This window comes from Erpetoichthys calabaricus, chromosome 6, assembly GCF_900747795.2.
Source record: "Erpetoichthys calabaricus chromosome 6, fErpCal1.3, whole genome shotgun sequence".
NCBI lineage: Eukaryota > Metazoa > Chordata > Cladistia > Polypteriformes > Polypteridae > Erpetoichthys > Erpetoichthys calabaricus.
The window spans coordinates 154,801,696-154,820,248 of record NC_041399.2 but is presented as its reverse complement, the minus strand read 5'-3'; the positions used below and the strand labels follow the sequence as shown (position 1 = coordinate 154,820,248).

The 18,553-nt window shown below is 35.8% G+C and overlaps 1 protein-coding gene across 1 annotated transcript in view; it reads right to left on the bottom strand.

Annotated features, from left to right (window-relative positions):
• The window catches only part of tmem108 (transmembrane protein 108), a 333,338-nt gene extending 315,789 nt beyond the window's left edge, over window positions 1-17,549 (bottom strand). Inside the window, exons 1-2 of the mRNA XM_028804027.2 lie at window positions 17,398-17,549; window positions 16,072-16,201 (exon numbers count right to left, since the gene is read on the bottom strand). The gene's annotated coding sequence lies outside the window, so the exon portion shown is untranslated. The remainder of the gene's footprint in view (window positions 1-16,071; window positions 16,202-17,397) is intronic.
• Window positions 17,550-18,553: the final 1,004 nt, after the last annotated feature.

The following is an 18,553-nucleotide window of genomic DNA, read 5'->3' as shown; positions in this document are numbered from 1 at the left end:
TGACTGTCCAAGATGAAAAAACAACCTATCTCTTTCTCTAGGAAAACAGTTTTGAATGCATTCCAGCAAAAAAGATGAGGTAAAATATTAAATATGATATATAAATATAATATGACATTGTGCACATTTCTCCTATGTGTATTTATCACTCTAAGCTTTGGTCCCACACACTCCATTTATGACACCTTGAGATCTTACATTCAAAGCAAATCAGAAAATGGATGTATTTTTTAGAGCTTCTTTATCCTACACTTAATTGAACTGGTCCCTGGCCTATAGGAAATATTTGACATGTTAATTTGTCCACTTCGTGTTTAGAATATCCACCCAGACCTTCTACACATACATGCACTGTATGATTACTATGCTGTGTAGTGCCTGTTATAGTAAAATTGAGAGGCTGATTTCTCAGGGAATATTAAAATGTCTTTATAGGCAAAAATTAAATAACTAAAAACTAAAATCAGATTTATTTAAGGAGAAATCAAACAACACTGACCAATAAAAGCTTATCAGATTCATAAAAAGCAAGGACAAATTTTAACAAATGATCATGCGATTTCAGCACCCAAAATGCAGAAGTAATGGAGGTGCCTTAAAAAAACACAAGGAATTTTGCTGTGATAGGGTTTAGTTTATCTGAATTGGAGAAAGGCTTGTGGCGGGTTAAAACAACTAGAGCAGTAGGGCCAGACGGTATATCAGGTCTGCCCCTAAAGTCCTGCTTTAAGCAGCTCTCTCCAGGTTTTAATTTGCATTTAAACTGGTCTCTGACTTGTAATAATTCTTTGCATTTATATAGCACTTTCCTCACTGCTCAAAGCGCTCAGCAATTTCAGGTTAAGAGCCTTGCTCAAGGGCTCAACAGAGCAGAGTCCCTATTGGCATGTATGGGATTTGAACCGGCAACCTTCCGATTACCAGTGCAGATCCCTAGCCTCAGAGCCACTACTCTAGCACTGTAAGCTATGGAAACAATCAGTCAACACCCCAGTTCCTAAAGTTTCCAGGCCAAGCTGTCTCAATGACTACAGCCCAGTGTCACTCACCTCTATTCCAATGAAATGCTTCGAACATTTGTTGAAAATGACAGAGACAAAGTCTTTTCAAGATAACTTACCAATTTGCTTACTGTGCAACAAGAAGTGTTGAAGATGCTCTGCTTGTTAATTACATCAAATCTATACTTTTTGTGATCAGCCTGGTACATACTGTATATCAGAGCACTATTTCTGGATTTTTCTTCAGTGTTCAATACCAGACAGCCTCACATACTGATTGGAAAACTGAATAGTATGAATGTAAACCCATTTATCACATTATGGATTCAGGACTTTCTTTTGAATTGTTCACAGACAGTCAAGATACAGGATGCTTTTTCAAAAGTTATTCACTCAAACACAGGAAGTCCAGAGGGGTGTTTCTTATCACCATTACTATTTACTCTGTACACAAGTGACCTGAACAATGACCACATATCTATTACTAAATATGCAGATGACACCATGCTCATAGGACACATATCAGGGGAGGATGAAAGCCACTATCGAAATCAGGTGGACTGGATGGTAAACTGGTGTAATAAAAACTTTCTCACTCTGAATGTAAAAAAGACCAAAGAAATGATATTTGATTTTAAGAGACAGAAATCTGTATGTTCATCCATTGCTGTTTTGAGGGAGGAGGTAGAAATAGTGAATGAATATAAATACTTAGGAACTAACTTAAATAATAATCTTAACCGGAATGCAAATACAAAAAAAAAAATATTCTCTAAATGCAATCAGCGTTTATTTCTCCTTCGTAAACTTAAATTATTAAAAGTAGACAAGGACCTCATGTTGTCCTTTTATCGCAGTATGATTCAGTCCATCACTTTCAGTTTCATTGCCTGGTTTAGTGGTCTAATAAACCAAACTTTAAAAAAGCTCCAGCAGATTACGAAGCATGCAGCTAAAGTTATTGGGTCTGATGTAGATGATCTGGCAAGTGTGTCAGAGGTCAATGTCAAAGAAACTAGAAATAATCTTAACTGACTTCAGACATCTATTACATGTAGAACTTAACTTCAGTAAATCAGGAAGGATAGACGCTTTGAAAACCCACACAAATTGCTCCAGAAATTCCTTTGTTCCTAGTGCCATACAACTTTTTAATAAGGAATATCTGGGAAAATGATTAAGGTTTGATATGTATCCTGAACAATTTTTGTTTTGTTGTTATGCATTATCAAACTGCCTTTCAATAACCTGTCTTGTCTCTATTTGTTTGTTTTATTTCTTTCTGTCTTGTTATTAGATGCAACTGAGAAGGCAAATTTCATGTTTTCTTGTGTAAACATGACTAAATAAAGTAACCTTGAACCTTGAAAAGTCAAAGCATGGAACACATTAGGTAGTGCTGGGCGGTATACCGGTTCATACCGAAAACCGTTTTTTATTTTTTTTATGATATGGATTTTTCTTATACCGCAACACCGGTTTAAATTGCCTAAATGACGTTCGGAACGTTCAGCGGGAAACTGTTCAAGTGGGGACCTTTTTCACTGCTACACCGCTAAACACAGATTTGTTGCACTAGGGCTCTTTTTCACTGCTACAACATCAAATAGTGGGCGGTAGCATAGGTATGCCGTGCGGTGAAAATGGACAGAGAGCATTCCGAAACTGAACTAAAAGTAAAGTTGAACATGATGAACAGAAGAACTTTTGCCGAAAAAAAGGAGTCACGTCCGTCGCCTGGAGATACTTTAGTTTTAAAAGGTCAGATGTGTAAATACTGTTTCTATACTACTGGATAATACTGCAAGCCAAGTTGTACTTGTTTTATTTGTTTTCAATACAGTGTAATGTACCTGGGTACTGTGTAATAGTGTGACGACATTTTGACTTTATTCTCGACATTTCCACTTTAATCTTGACGCTTATGACGAGAATAAAGTCGACATGTTGACTTTATAGACGTCAGATAGAGACAGCATGCATGCAATAAAGATAGCCCGCTCAGAAGAACATGCATTGAATTCTTTGTTCGTGTCTCCGACCAGCAGATCACAAACCCAACATTTACACAATATTTAAGTTAAACCTGTGCGATACGATAGCTATTCATACATCCAGTTTTTTGGAGCCTTGTCACACCTGCCATAAAGTTCTCTACACTGAACATACACCTGGGGACCCCTTACTGCGAGGGAGCAGCACTACCGCCTCACTACCATGCATGTGTAATACCTGCTTTAATGCATTTCATCATGAAAATGATATCAAGTATTTATCTTAGCATTCTACATTTTCAGAAAGCAGGAATATCATGAAGTGAATGGATTCTGTATGGTGATCGCTGTCTTCTCTTAGTGCGGAGGAAGTCAGTTTAAGAAGCGTAGCGATTAACCACTGGGTCGGGGAACGTAACACAAAGCATTTAATGTGCTGCATTAATTTATGACAGGGTAAATTAAGTAATTGATTAAACATTGATTTTAGGAAGTTTAGTTTACGACATTCTACTTTAATTATGAAGTAAACTATGAGAATAAAGTGGAAATGTCGACTTTAATCTCAACATAAACGGCGAGAATAAAGTGGAAATGTCGACTTTAATCTCGACATAAACGTCGAGAATAAAGTGGAAATGTTGACTTTGTTCTCGACATATAGTTTGTTTTTTCTTCCCAGTATAGCTTAGCTTGAAGCAAGGTCCATATTAATGCAGTTTGCCTAAATGATGGTTCAGTTGGTAAAGATGTCATCACCAAGTTGCACTTGTTTTATTTTATTTTAATTTGGTGAATACTGTGTAATGCACCTGGGCTTAGTCTTGAAGTAATAGTGCAACTATCAGTAGTAATAATACTATTATTTATTTTATTGTTATTATTTATTAGTTTAAATATTTTGCAGTTTAATGATGATAAAGATTGTTTAAAAAGTCACTTTAACATGTCAGTGGACAGAGATTGTTAACATTAACAGAAAGTGTAGTTGGTTTACAAAAAATATTTACTATTTATTCCTTTTCTAAGACGTATTCGGTGCAATACAATTTTTGACAAGCACTTCTGGATATTTTACTAAGTCTAAATGCCTCTTTGTATGGTTGAAAATATGTTGTCAAAATTATAGTTTGTTTTTGCAATAATTTGTTCAATAAAAAGGTTCTATATTTTGACTGCATCTGTCATGCAATGTGATACCTTCTCCATTAGTGCCACCCCCTTGAAAACTATCACTTTATGGGGCAATGCAAAACTGTATTAATACTTGTGTGCACATTAAAATGATTTTTTTTTGTACAATGTACAATACTCTTGACAGTGGAATAGGTTATTCTTAGCCAGTAATTGCAGTGGAAAATGTGGTTAACATCCACTCATGCATGGGGAAAAAAATACCGTCGAATACCGTGAAACCGAGATAATTTAGAAAAATACCGTGATATAGAATTTTGGTCATACTGCCCACCCCTAACATTAGATATTAACTGCTAGCCACACAGACCTAACAAAAGTAAGAAATATTTGCCTTAAAAACATGCTATGACACTCCTACAAGTGTATAAAGTGTTTGTATATATATCTACACTCACCAGCCTCTTTATTAGGTACACCTTGCTAGATTTTCTTATCCTGTTTTTTGAATGCGCAATATGAGCTTTCAAATGGATTCCTGGCTGCATCTTAACCAAGACACAATATGACAAAACAGCATAGCTTATAAATAAGGGTCAAAAGGAAAGAAATCTTTCAAACCACTTACTAGTCTGAAAGAAGAAATGACATAAACACATATTAAGAAGAGAACAGGCACAAGCACAGGAGACCAAGTAAGCTACTAAGAACAATATTGTTAAGAGATAAAGGAAGAAATACATATGCAAATATCTGATACAGTGCAGTATAAAGGAATGCAGACAATATGGATGCCTTAGACTTGTCTTTGGGCAGATCTTCTGTGAATAGTCTTATAATTTGTTGCCTTACTACCTATAACATCACATGGTAAAGTTTTAGCAGATATAAACACTGACATTAGTGTTTTCATGCCTAAATGATTAACTGAGTATTAGAAGTAATTGAATGATTAAATGAGCTGACTGCTGCAACTGAATGTTATTTAAACACACAATTTGAAACAGAGGCACCATCGACCCCTTGGTGACAGAAATCTCAAATGAATGTGAGAAATCAAATCAACACAAAATGTGGGCTCCATCTATAATGAATCCTACTTCATGCTCTTTGAGAGCACTGCACTGTATACCAGTATGATTATGAAAATAAAATAAACATGATATAGTGGAAAGAACATATTATATTTGCCTTATACCACACTTTGTGAAACATAGACTCAAATTTAAAATTTGCCCTAAGCTCCTTGAATGAAGAGAATGGCCAATCATTTTGGTCATTATCACAAATATTTTATGTCAGTACTACCTGGTCTAGCTCAGTATTCAGACGTATGAGCTAATTCCTGCAATTATTCATATCGTATAGAAAATCTAGAAATTAAGCTTCCTTGAAACAAAGTACTGTATGTATATTTATATTACTAGAGAAAAAATTCTCATATTTAAACAAATACATCAACATACAGGAGAATATTTCTCACTAAGGCAGTCTCACATTTACTCTTGTCCACATCAAAGTTACTCTGACTCACTAATTCAAACATAAGTGTAATATTAGAATTAATAATGTGTTATTAGTGATCATGAGTGACCATTTGTTATTTGCCATACATACTGTATGTAGTCATCCTTTAATTTTTTTGCACCTTAAATATTCATGGAATGGTGTAAGGCAGGAACCAGTCTTGGACCAGACCCACATAGGGTACACTCACTAGCATATTCAGACTCATCCATACTGGCCTAATTTATAGCCACCAACTAATCTAAAACTATTTGTCTTTGCAATGTATGAGAAATCTTAAGTATATGTAGAAAACAGGAAGAATATAAAAATTCCAAAAAGATAGTGAACACTTGGCTCTAAAATAAACCATGTCTCTAGAGCTGTGAGGTAATACTTGTAAACCAGATGTAAGCATTATATTATAATTCTTAGATGATTCATTTAACTTACAATTGCAATAAGGAAAACAAATCAATGGGGGATTACTATTACAAAACAAACAGATTAAGAGTTTAATACTAATTAAAAAGTCTTTGTCATAAGCTACAGCATTTAACATGACAAATGTGTACCATTACCTAAGCCAGGGATCTCAAACTCCAGTCCTGCAGGTTTTCATTCTAACCCTTTTCTTAATTAGTGACCTGTTTTTGCTGCTAATTAACTTCTTTTGAATTAATTTTAATTGACTTGTTTTTTAAGATTTGTTCCACGGAATGTCTTCATCGTTCCTCTGAATTGCTTCATTTCTTTCCTTAATCAGAAATGAAATGTGACGTGAGTGAGCCAACAGAAGACCAACTAAGTCAGGTCCAATTTCACTCCAACCAGTTGCTTAATTAGGCACCGAGTCTTGTTGTTAATGAAGCCCATTGTTTAATTCCATGGCTTGTTGCTGCTCTCATTGTGCATTAGCATACATTTTCAAACATTACATTTTATTTACTTTTCTAAGAGCACTGTTAAAATGTTTTAGGAACATCAGCAAATCAATATTTCTGAGACCTCCACCCTTTTTATTTTCAGATATTGTAAGATCGTCACAGTTTGCTGGTCATGGTTTGTGTCATTTTGTATCTCATTATTGTTTGGCTGCTAATTAAGGAAAAAAAATTATTGGGTCAGAATCTTCAAGAGCAATTCAATTAAAATTAATTGAAAAGAAGCTACAGTAATTAGCAGCAAAAACAGGTCACTAATTAAGAAAACGGTGAGAATGAAAACCTGCAGCCACTGCGGCCCTCCAGGACTGGAGTTTGAGATCCCTGATCTAAGCATATCAGACATACCATCTATGTTGCTAAAGCTAGGTGGATTTGAGTTTTTTACTAGGATAAAAGTTATTTTACACTAAAAAATTACATCATCTATAATATTTAACTCTTTAATCTGAAATTTAATAAAGACAAGTTCTACAAAGACATAACATTTACTTAAAATGAAACATCCACACAATTTAGATTTGGTATACAATCAAGTTTTTCCAGAAATTCCCTAAAATATAACACTGCAAGAATACAATTAGACATATTATAATGAAATTGTATGGAAATACAGTGAAGAGAAGTTTCTGCATAAGTATTTGTGTAAAATATTACATAAGTTGCATCATAGGGAGGTAATATACATTTACTATTATATGTGTATACAGTTTTCTGCGCATGTAATATAGTAGTAAAGGAATGTGATGTGCATTTAACATATAAAAACATGAAATTTGCCTTCTCAGTTGCATACAGTAACAGACAGAAATTAAATAAAACAAACAAATAGAGACAAGACAGGTTAAAACCTACAAAGAAATTATGAGATATTTCCATCATGTGAAAAGCAGATTCTTTGCTAACTACTTCGAGCAGTGTGATAATGCATATAGTGTTTACCTAAAATGTTTATATGATAGTCTACATATGAAACCTCTAAACTTCTGAATTTTTTTATTATCTCTGATATTCCTTATTAAAAAGACATATGACACTAGGAAGAAAATCATTTCTGGTGTGATTTGTATGGGTTTTTTAAGCAACGATCCTCACTGATTTACTGAAGTTAAGTTCTGTGTGTAATGAGTGTCTGTCCTCAGTTGTGATCATTTCCAGTTTTTTCAACTTTGCTCTATGACACACACTTATCAAATCAGCTACATCAACCCCAATAGCTTTAGCTGCATGAATCTGCCGGAGCTTTTTTAAATGTTGGTTTGTCAGATCACTAAAATCAACAATGAGGCTAAAAGTGATGGAAGGCTGAATCACACTGCAATAAAAGGACAACATGACGACTTTGTCCACTTTAAATAGTCTGAGCTTATAGAGGAGAAATAAACGTTATCTCCTTTTACAGTATACATATTTTTATTCCAAATATGATTATTATCTAGTTGAGTTCCTAAGTATTTACATTCAGTCACTATTTCTACCTCTACGCCAAAAACAATGATGGATGAACGTGCAGATTTCTTCCTCCTATAGTCAAATATCATTTGACATTCAGAGTAAGATTGTTTCCTATTACACTTGATTACACTTGATTTAAGTAATGGCCTCTTCAGCATGGTATCATCAACATACTGAAAGAACAGTGGTCATTTGTCTACAGTGTAAATAATGTAGTAATGGAGACAAACCACATCTTTGCAGAGTCCCTGCATTTGAAACAATGACTTCTGAAGAAGTGTCTTGTACTTTGTCTGTGAATGATTTAAAAGAAAACCATGAATCCATAATGTAATAAATCGGTTAACATTCATAACGTTCAATTTCTCAATCAGTATATGAGGCTGGATGGTATTGAATGATGAAGAAAATGTGTTTGATAGCACAGAGTCATTATCTACCAAACACTGGTGTCAGTGTTCACTGTATACAATGAGTGTGTGTGCAGAAGCATAAAGAGCAGATGCATATTTACTTGTGATTGTGTATTACATACTGTATTTAATCCTAACACCATACTTGTTTCTCATTCAGGCTTATGTTATATTACACTTTGCATCAGCCTCTTTTTTAATAGAAGTAGTTAATACGATACTATAACACACATATACCTAATATAGGAGGAGCATACAGTATCTTATTACAAAGGTGAAAAACAATGTTAATTTTCAGCTTAATGGAGATATCAACACTTTAAACAAAAAATAGTAGATTTGATTGTAGACATTTAGAAAATGGATCATCATTCAAAAGCAAGCTATTGAAACAATATCAGAGAAACAATGGGCATACAGAGATGTAGAATGTATGATCTGTGAACATTCCCGCTTAATTAAGGTACACAGCTTTCATATGAACACATCATCATCTTAAGAGAGCCCTACTCATTGATTGCTATCTCTGAGAAACAACTTGTGGGACAGAATTTTTCCCACTTACCATCTCCCAAGTAATATCAGACGTACCACAGAGGTTAACCTGTTCATCACAAATTGAACTAATTATTATGGTCTTGTTAATAAACCAGCACACAGGACATGTTGAAGTTCACTTTATGACAACATTAAAATCAAGTACTGCATATATTTAGAGCTATTGTTTTCTCAACATTTATAACACATTAAATACGTTCAGCAATCTGTTTACAAATGGTCTTTCATGAATTAAGATTATGAAAAAAGTGTGTTAAGCATATTACAAAGAGATAATCAAGATGTTTAGTCTTTACTTGTACTTTCTAACAAATTCACTTATGGGCTTAATCCAACAACTAAACACAATGCGGCTGCAAGCAAATGCTCAAGGATTATGCTCATGCAGCTTTATCCCCATCCTCTCCCCACATCTTTAGAGCTGTAGACTGCAGCACCACAGTTACTGTTAATGTAATACACAATTTGGCAATTAATGCTTCATCTTAAACAAATGTGCCATTCATGAGCATAATTGTTAAATTCTTGATGCTAGTCTAAGTTGAGGGCATATGTGAATTTCCCAGATATTTCAGAATTGTATGGGGTTTGCGGTAGTGTGAAGAGATTTTTAGGCTTAAGATAATGAATGAATATATTGCAATATTGGGAGACCATTTTGCATGAACTAGACTTCATCCTTCCAGGATGGAAAATCACTTTCATGAGGAAGGCCATATCCTGCAAAGTGGGAACGAACTGAATCCTGCAAAATATGAAAGAACAAGAACTGCCTCTTTGTGACATTTGATTGTGCATGGGAATGTGTTAATGCATTAGTGATTTTTCCACAGCATTTCTCTTTCACGCATGCACTGAATGAAAAAACACAAAACTAAATGGAAACCAGTTTTGTCAAGATTCAATCTTGATCCCTCTGCCTTTTTCCACTCTTTGTGTTGCTTTCACCTGTTATTAAAATTCTCATTTGAGCTTATTAGTTTCTTTACTTAAACTCTAGCTCTCAGCTCTGCCAGTTCTTCAGTAGTATCATTCCATTATCTTTGTAACTTTATATCGTATATATTAATGGCAATTAATATTATAATCTTTTGTGTAAAGCACATGAAATTGCATTCAGTGAACAAAATGTGATAAACAAATGCATTTGTTGTTATTATTATTATTATTATTAATAATAATAACAATAATATGTACAAATATTGTAAAAAGTCATATATTCACTACAAATCCACTAATTTTAAACACATTACAGTACAATCCCTCTTAACCAGCCACCTCGGGACTGGATCCATGGCCGGTTGCCGTTTTGGCCGGTTAATCCAACACATACCTATTTTCATGTAGAAAAATATTTCTAAGGTATGTACTGTACCTCTTCGACGTTCCTGAAGAAACCATATCCACAAGGTTTCATCCACGATTTCGCACACAAGTTTTTTTTTCTCGTACAACGACTGGACAGTGTGGTGCAGCAGGTCCACAGCTCAAGTCAAAAAGGCCACTTTTTAAATAAATAATTGCCGCACTCGTGGCTTAGTAAGTATGTGTGGCCGATCGGTTAAGCTTAAGTGCACAGGTGAGGAGTCATCCGCATCCGTAATTGTTCCCAGGAACTGCTAATTGCCACATCTGATCCACGTCCCCGTGATAAATAGAAGTGCAAGGTGGCTAGGAGTAGAACAGGAAAGAACGGAAGGTTAATGGAGAAGGAAGCAGATCGAGGAAAGCCGGTGCAGGAGAGCGAGCGAGCGCAGATTCGATGGAGCAAAGGCAGGCAGCTGGGAGGTGAACCCCTGCAGATGAGTGTTTGGCCGACACTCGGTGGGGCTGAAAAAAGCGGTCACTCCAGCTCTGTGAGTATTCAGTATTGAAGACGACTGGCTGTCGAAAGGCAGTGGCAGTTGTGGAGGCTTTGGGCTAGTTTAGCCACAGTGTGAGTGCCCTGGCCGCTGTAGAAAGAACCCAAGTCTCAGTCCAGATGGAGCCTGATGTAGCCAGGGATCGGAGGGCTACCGGACCAGTGTGGAAGGCAGCTGCATCTTCAGATAGGGCAACTCCTCTGTTGCGAAGCCCGATGGGCTTTTATTTTATTTTAACACACCAGTTAATCCGTTGGCCGGTTAATGCGAGGCCAGTTAAGAGGGATTGTACTGTACTTCTACAAATGAAATGTATATACTAAGTGCTGTACACATTTACCAATACGGTATACTTTAAAATAAAAACACACACACCAAGTATGACACTGCAAGATTGATCCTCTTGACCATAAAAAGACTTTACAAAGGAAGTGCCATCACTGTTTATAATTTTGCCAGTCCTAAATTACTTTCTACCAAAATCATCAAGATCTACACAATTGTGTTTTGTGGTATGCCAAACAACTGACCAAATGACCAGGTTGGTCAAGGGCAGATGAGATCTGCATAGACATGAATTTTGATTTACTCTTTTTCCTTGTCAACTATCTTGACGCTGGGGATACTGGAAATAGTTGCAATTCAAAAGCAATCTTCACACATATGAAAAGGGGGAAGATTACATGGATCTGGATGGGAATTTTGTTGAGAAGCAAACAATAATGCATACAGTAGGTTTGATTTATATGGACACATTTCCTATTCATATCTTTATTGAATTGTAAAATCAATATCCTCATTACATTTGGTATAGCTTTTGTAAATGTATTGAGTATGTTTGGTTTTTTAAATGGAATTGACTGAATAAAACCGCCATAATTATGAATGAGTTGAAACAGCAATTTTAAGATGTTTGTAAGACCATTGTATGCCCAGTGGGGGCTGGGTGGTCTCATGGCCTCGGAACCCCTGCAGATTTTGTTGTTTTTTTCTCCAGCCTTCTGGAGTTTTTTTTTGTTTTTTCTGTCCTCCCAGCCATCGGACCTTACTTTATTCTTTGTTACTTAGTATTGCCTAATCTTATTTTAATATTTTTCTTTTTTCTTTCTTCATCTTGTACAGCACTTTGAGCTACATCATTTGTATGAAAATGTGCTATATAAATAAATGTTGTTGTTTTTGCTTTTAACAGAAAAAGATGCAGAGGACAGAAAGATATGGAAGAAGATGATTCGCTGTGGCGACCCCTAACGGGAGCAGCTGAAAGGAGAAGAAGAAGAAAGAAGTTGTTCTTGTCGCTTTGAAAATATTTATTCAATTGATTAAACACTCAAGTACTTTGTTATTATTAAATCAGATGCAAAATTCTGAATTAAAAACACAAATATTGATCCTGGCTTCATTTTTGAAAGATTTTTGTAAGTATATACATCGTCATAATTAACAAGCAATTTATAGTTTTTTTAAATCTCCTGAAAACTGATCTAAACCATTAGCTTTTCACAAAATAAATACATGATGCATTTACATGCCATACTTGGACAGATGATTATTAAACAAGAAACCCCCAGCCCAAAAACACGTTGAAAAAGAGCAGGATTTGTGTTTCCCCACCACAGGATTAAATTCACTATCAATCTTGTGAAATACAGTTATCCCTGTACAAAGTGCTCCTCTGCCTTCAAAAGACGCAGGCCATCTTTATGCAAAATGCTGCCCCTTACTCACCAGAGTTGTTCTCCCTGTCACAGCACACAATCAAGCCCTCTCCATATTCACTTCTGATCACTCAGAAATAAACAGACATACTGCTTAAATAATTATAATATATAAAATAAAATGTTTCTTTGTGTGTCAATTTATCTATTATGGTATACCTTTTTTTCTACACACCTAATCTCCTTATTATTCATATACTGCTTGTCAGTGGTTATCAACAAGGTACAGACATATCAGCCAAAGCAAAATTCCTATAAAAATGGATGGTAAAATACCTTTTCATCTGTTTTCAAGTTACATAATTTTTTTTAACAGGGCACATGGTGTATACGTCAAGTGGATTCAAACATCAGTATCAGATCTATTTCCTAATTAGAGAGTTGATGACAAAAAAAAAAGATCAGTAGCAGTGTTTCAGCTTCAACCTTGGTTGCTAACTTTCTGATTACCCAGTACTGACCTCCACTGTAATTTTGGTTTTCTTTCCATCTCCTGGTCCCTCCATTAAAAATAAATCTGTCTCACTCTGCTACAGCTGGAACAGAGTAAAGAAACATATGATCTGAGTGATTTCTACATTTTGTAAAATGCTCTTTCCGTTGATGCATATAACACACGCCTCTACTTAAATTAATCCTTGTTTGATCTTATTTTTTGAGATTTTAGCACTTTCAAGAACACCTCCAATGTGGACTATTAGTTAACTGAGATATTAATACTAACTAATTTTGATTTAAAAGGTAAGTGATGTCTAGACGCTGGTGTGATAATGTGTTTAGACAGATCATTTAAACTGAAAGTTGAATGACATTTTTTTATTTAAAATCTATGCAATGTTTTGTGCATCATAATTACACGGAAGGATGTCCATAATTCAACATCTGAAATTACTTATAAGTACAAATTCCCTGTTTTCTTTTCACTTAGAATGCTTTTCCTTAAACTGCTTTTATTTCTTTATAATGTTTTTCTTTATCAGTGAAACTGGAAAACAATGTTAAAGCTCTGGTGGGCAAAATACTTGCATAACCGTATAAACCACAAAACCAGAAGAAGTGTCTGGTTCATTATTATCCATTTCATGTCTATTTTTATTTTATTCTCTGCATGGCCCATACCTCCTTTTTCTTCTGTTTAGCTCTTCTAGTTCAAATGTGTAAAAGCAGAAAAGCAAATGCAGTAATACAATTAAGAAATGATTGAAAAGGTACAGAAGTGGATGCTAAGGATGGCCACTGAATTAAAAAACCTTTTAGACATCGTTTGCTAATTTTGTCACAGCTGAGCCAACATTAATGAAAAGTGAAGTATGTCGTCCCAGTCCCACCCCCAACTGCCCCTCCCCCAACCCAGGAATTCAAATGTAGACTTAGTAAAGAGCAAACAGGCTTCATGAAACCTTTAGTGTCCATTGTTCCTTCTGTTGCAGTATAAAATGCTACCAAAGATCCTCTGTTGATCAAGTGACAACTAATTAGAGTAGAAATAAATTAAAGGAGACACAAGCTTTTTAAAATTCTTAGGAAATCCAAAACTACTAAATCAAAAACTGCTGTATTAAATCAAATATCCCTAAACAACCTTAAGGTTAACACGACACAAAAGAATCACGTGTCCGTTTCAACAGAGAAGGTTTCTTTCAATAGCTGCTCAAGTGTTTGTGCAATTATGGTAAAAGCCTGAGTTAACTAATAATGATAAGTTTATCACTCAAGACAGTAATAGACATTAAGGAGTCAAGGTTTTAGTATTTGTGAAAGTTATGCAAAATATAAATATTGTGATAAATACTAAAACTATCTCAAAAAATTTTTTTACGCCTTCTATAATGATAATGAAAGCTGATGTTTCAAGGAGAATAACTTTGACTAGAAAGATTCTAGAGAATTTTATGGATATCATTTCCCAAAATATCTATCTCCGACATTAAAATCAAAATGAAAAATGCATTAATGAGCAATTCCATACACAGTGTATTTTGTTTTCTGTCTAAAAAAGAGGTAAGTCTAATCACATGTATTTCTTGTAGGGTAGTAACTGGTAAAAGACTTTCTTGGACTCAAAGCATTCTTGGAGCTGCTGATTTTTCTTTAGAGCAGAGTAGTCTGTTTAGTAAAGTGGTCTGAGGCCATACACTCTGTTGTCAAGGCAATACATTAAGCCATTCAGACAGATTATACTTGTCCTTAAGCACAGCTAAAGTTATCCAGCAAACCACATGAACAGGAAAGCCTCTCACCAGCTTAATCAGTTGCATTGCCATTGAATGAAGCTGTTCAGTTTGTTTTAGTTGCACAAGAAAGAATTAAAGCGCATTTATTTAGAAAAATGACAACTCTAGAATAGAAAACACCTTTTTGATATACTGAAGACACCAGGAATCTGGAAAAATTAAAATAAAAAAAGAACTAAAAGTAGCAAAGTCACAAAGTGTATGTTTTAACAATTTAGAGCATACAAATAAAAATTAATAAGTAGCATGATTCAGTAATACTAAATTGTAAATGAAACAAGCTATTAACATACATCTTATGAAACATTTTGACATTAAATCCTTCTTCTTAGTTCCACTGAAAAGCAATATAAAACACGCACAGGTGAGGGTTATGCATGATGTCAGATGCTTAAAATTGACCGGCCAACCCCATTTACATCCATCACTGTCGACAGCAGTTAAAAATGAGCACCCATCTGCTTAATAATTCAATTAAGAATCTCCGTTAGACATAGATATATGTGCTATGTGTTTTGCCAAGTTTGCACTAAATCCCATTTTTCATTGATCCTAGTCTCTTTTTAAAATAATTCACAATTCAGCTCATGGTTTTGGTTATGCAACTGAGAAATTTAACTATATGGTACATTTCAAGGTGGAGTGGCAAACTAATGTCTTTATTCAGCGCAAAATAAAGTGGTAGCAGACAAGTACAGAACATTCCCTTCAAAGAACAACACATGCAAAATCCCCACCCAGCGGATGACACCCCAGACAGCTTTAATCTGCTGGTCTTAAGGGGATGATCTCAAAGTCTTATCTAAATATATGATTACGAGAAGGCACACCCTTCTGTCTTAGCAGCTTGTACTTGCATCAATGAAAAGATAAAAAAAAGACTTTGTTTATCAACAACGTGATTTTTTTTCACACACATGAACATGTCATTCAGGAAATTGTTTACTGGGGACGTTGCTTAAGTTTAAATGCAGGCTCACTGATTCTAACAGCATTGTATATAGTAACTATGGGAACGGAGAAAATCAATGTGAGGCTTGTTGCTTTTGTTTTTTAACAGTTGTGTAGCATTGATTACATCCCCCCACTACCACCAAAAAAAAAGATGTTTATTGTAACCTTTTCCTCACAATACATTCATTTAAGATGTCTTCTGCAATAAAACGTACATTACCATCAGCCAGAGAAGGGGAGAGGTTGCCATAGCAAACAGTGCAAGCAAATAAGGCAGCAGTGCTAGCTCTCCACTTACCTTCTAGCCGGATGAGAAGAAGCTGTCAATCACACCTACATCCTCTCAGGTCATGTAGTTTGTCTCCCTAATATAATATCCTCATTGCCCTTTCTCCACTTTAATGCAGGTAAGGTTTATTGTCCAAAAGCTGTGAAAGATAAAAATACAAAATCCTTGATCACTTCACTTGATGTTAAAATGGCACACTAGCAAGGTTTAAATGCATGCCAAAATATGAGCAGTGAGCCAAGATCAGACAAAAGTAGGAGACAGGCTGTGTTTTTCTTCTTTTTGGAAATACAATTGCTTATCTTTCCAGAATAGTACAGTAAAGGGCAGGATCATAAGAGAAGTAGCACCCAAGCATTGATTTCCCTCCACGCATTGGAAACAGCAGGTGAAAAATGCAAATCTGACACAAATGCTTTTAGGAGATCTCATCGACAGACTGAAAGCACCAAAAAAACGCAACCTGTGCGCTTCAAGTTTGCAAGGCCTGATCGAGATTACAAGAAACACTTAATGTAGCGCATGAAAGGCAAGTAAACAGATAATGAGGTTCAATAATTAGTAAGTTCTGTAATTAAGCAAAGTCAAGGATAGGCAGGCTAGGAGATAGATAGATAGATAGATAGATAGATAGATAGATAGATAGATAGATAGATAGATAGATAGATAGATAGATAGATAGATAGATAGATAGATAGATAATTTTAAATGGAATAACAGTAATAACCTCACTCAAAACCCCGTTAGTGAGCATGATTATAAAGAGATGCTTTATTTAAAAGTATATTAAGTAGTCAATGCCATTCATAAACAAGCGCTTCGATCACTTGACTTGAGGAAGAATCTGAGTGTTTTTAGAAATCCGCCAACTTTAAATGTACAACACGGATGTCAATCGTGGCATTTTTCAGCATTTGTATGAGGACCCTCTTTGCCTTAAGTCCTATTGTGACTAGTCCGAGATTGCCTTTCACAGACGCTCACTCGTGCGGTAAATGAAGCATTTAACATCTGTCACCCATGTAACGGGCAGAAGAGCTACGCGCTAACGGTTCATTCGCCACTGCACTTGTCTGCTGTTTTATCCACAATTTTTACAAACAACCGGCGCAGTTCACTTTGAAATTTCGTCCTTTTGATGATATTCTTTGCTCAAGTATGCCGAAGAGCGCGCCGCTGATGGACACCTCGCTGAATTCAAAACCGTTATTCCTTTCCCCATCCTACCAAAATCTGAGCGACAGTTTAGATCGGCACTGCAGTCGAAGGAAAGCAAGGAGCCCCAGATGACATCTTGTAATGCTCGGACATCCAGAGAACGCGACAGCGGCTTACCTGCGCGCGGATTCTCACACATCCACCACAGCAAGTAGCCAGCAGCGGCGGCACTGCGATTTCACATGTTAGCCCGACATCTGTCACATGACTGCGTTCGCCAATCCACGGTCTCATTCTTGGACTCCCTCCTCTCTTATCTCCGAAGGAGGGCTTTCGGGGACTTTCTATGACAGATAACGCACACAAAGTGGGGATTGGAGTTTTCTGCGTGACCGGCGCAAGTCGAGTGCCTGTGCTTTGCAGGTGCATCCTTTTGGTGCCGAATAAAGATCCATAGTCTGGGAAATGGAATTAGGACAGTCATCACAATCACACTGCGCTGTTTTGCACAGTAGGTTAACGGCTTACCAAATTACCCTTACTTTCTGTAAACAAAGCTTGACCTTGCGAGGCTGCTCACTTACTTTAAACATGGGACAGCTAACAAGCCGTAGCCTGTTGTGAATCAGCAAACCGGTGGCACAAATGTTAGACAGGCAGGCTGCACAGTTCTAACCTTCAGTACATTGAATTGTGTATGCTTTCGCTTTAGCGTTTTTTATTTGAACCATTATTTGTTAACACAGTTCCAAAGCGGTTTATCAGAACACTAACATAATCTACGCAAGTACTCAATATTCATATTTTAATTCATCATATGTATAATATCAATCTGTGTATCTATGTATAATATATATGCCGCTAGAAAAGACTGTAATTTACAAGTGATACACTGGGAGGCCTGTTGCTGACATTATTAAACCCTGTTCTTGACATTACCGCTAACCACAGTGCGCACTCAGGGTGGAAAGACATTCTATTATACATCCTCAACTCAGTTCTTTTTGCCTGTCTTGTCTGGAGAATTGAAAATTGTTCAACCATGGCATGTCCACCAAATCATTTAACACACGAGGGATTTCTAATGAATTTGCATTCATAAAGAGTATGTGCTTGGCAATACACAGTTAACTGAATGAAGTTTTAAAGCCAATGTCTATGTGTCTAATGCTGCTATTCAACTGACACCAGGAATCAAGAGACCTGAGCAAGAGTGGCAGCTTTATTACTGTTTACCTGAACAACATAATATTGTATGTGATATCCAGTACAATATTACCACATCATACATAATATTTTATATTGATTTGGATTGTTTTTAGTGGACTTTTAT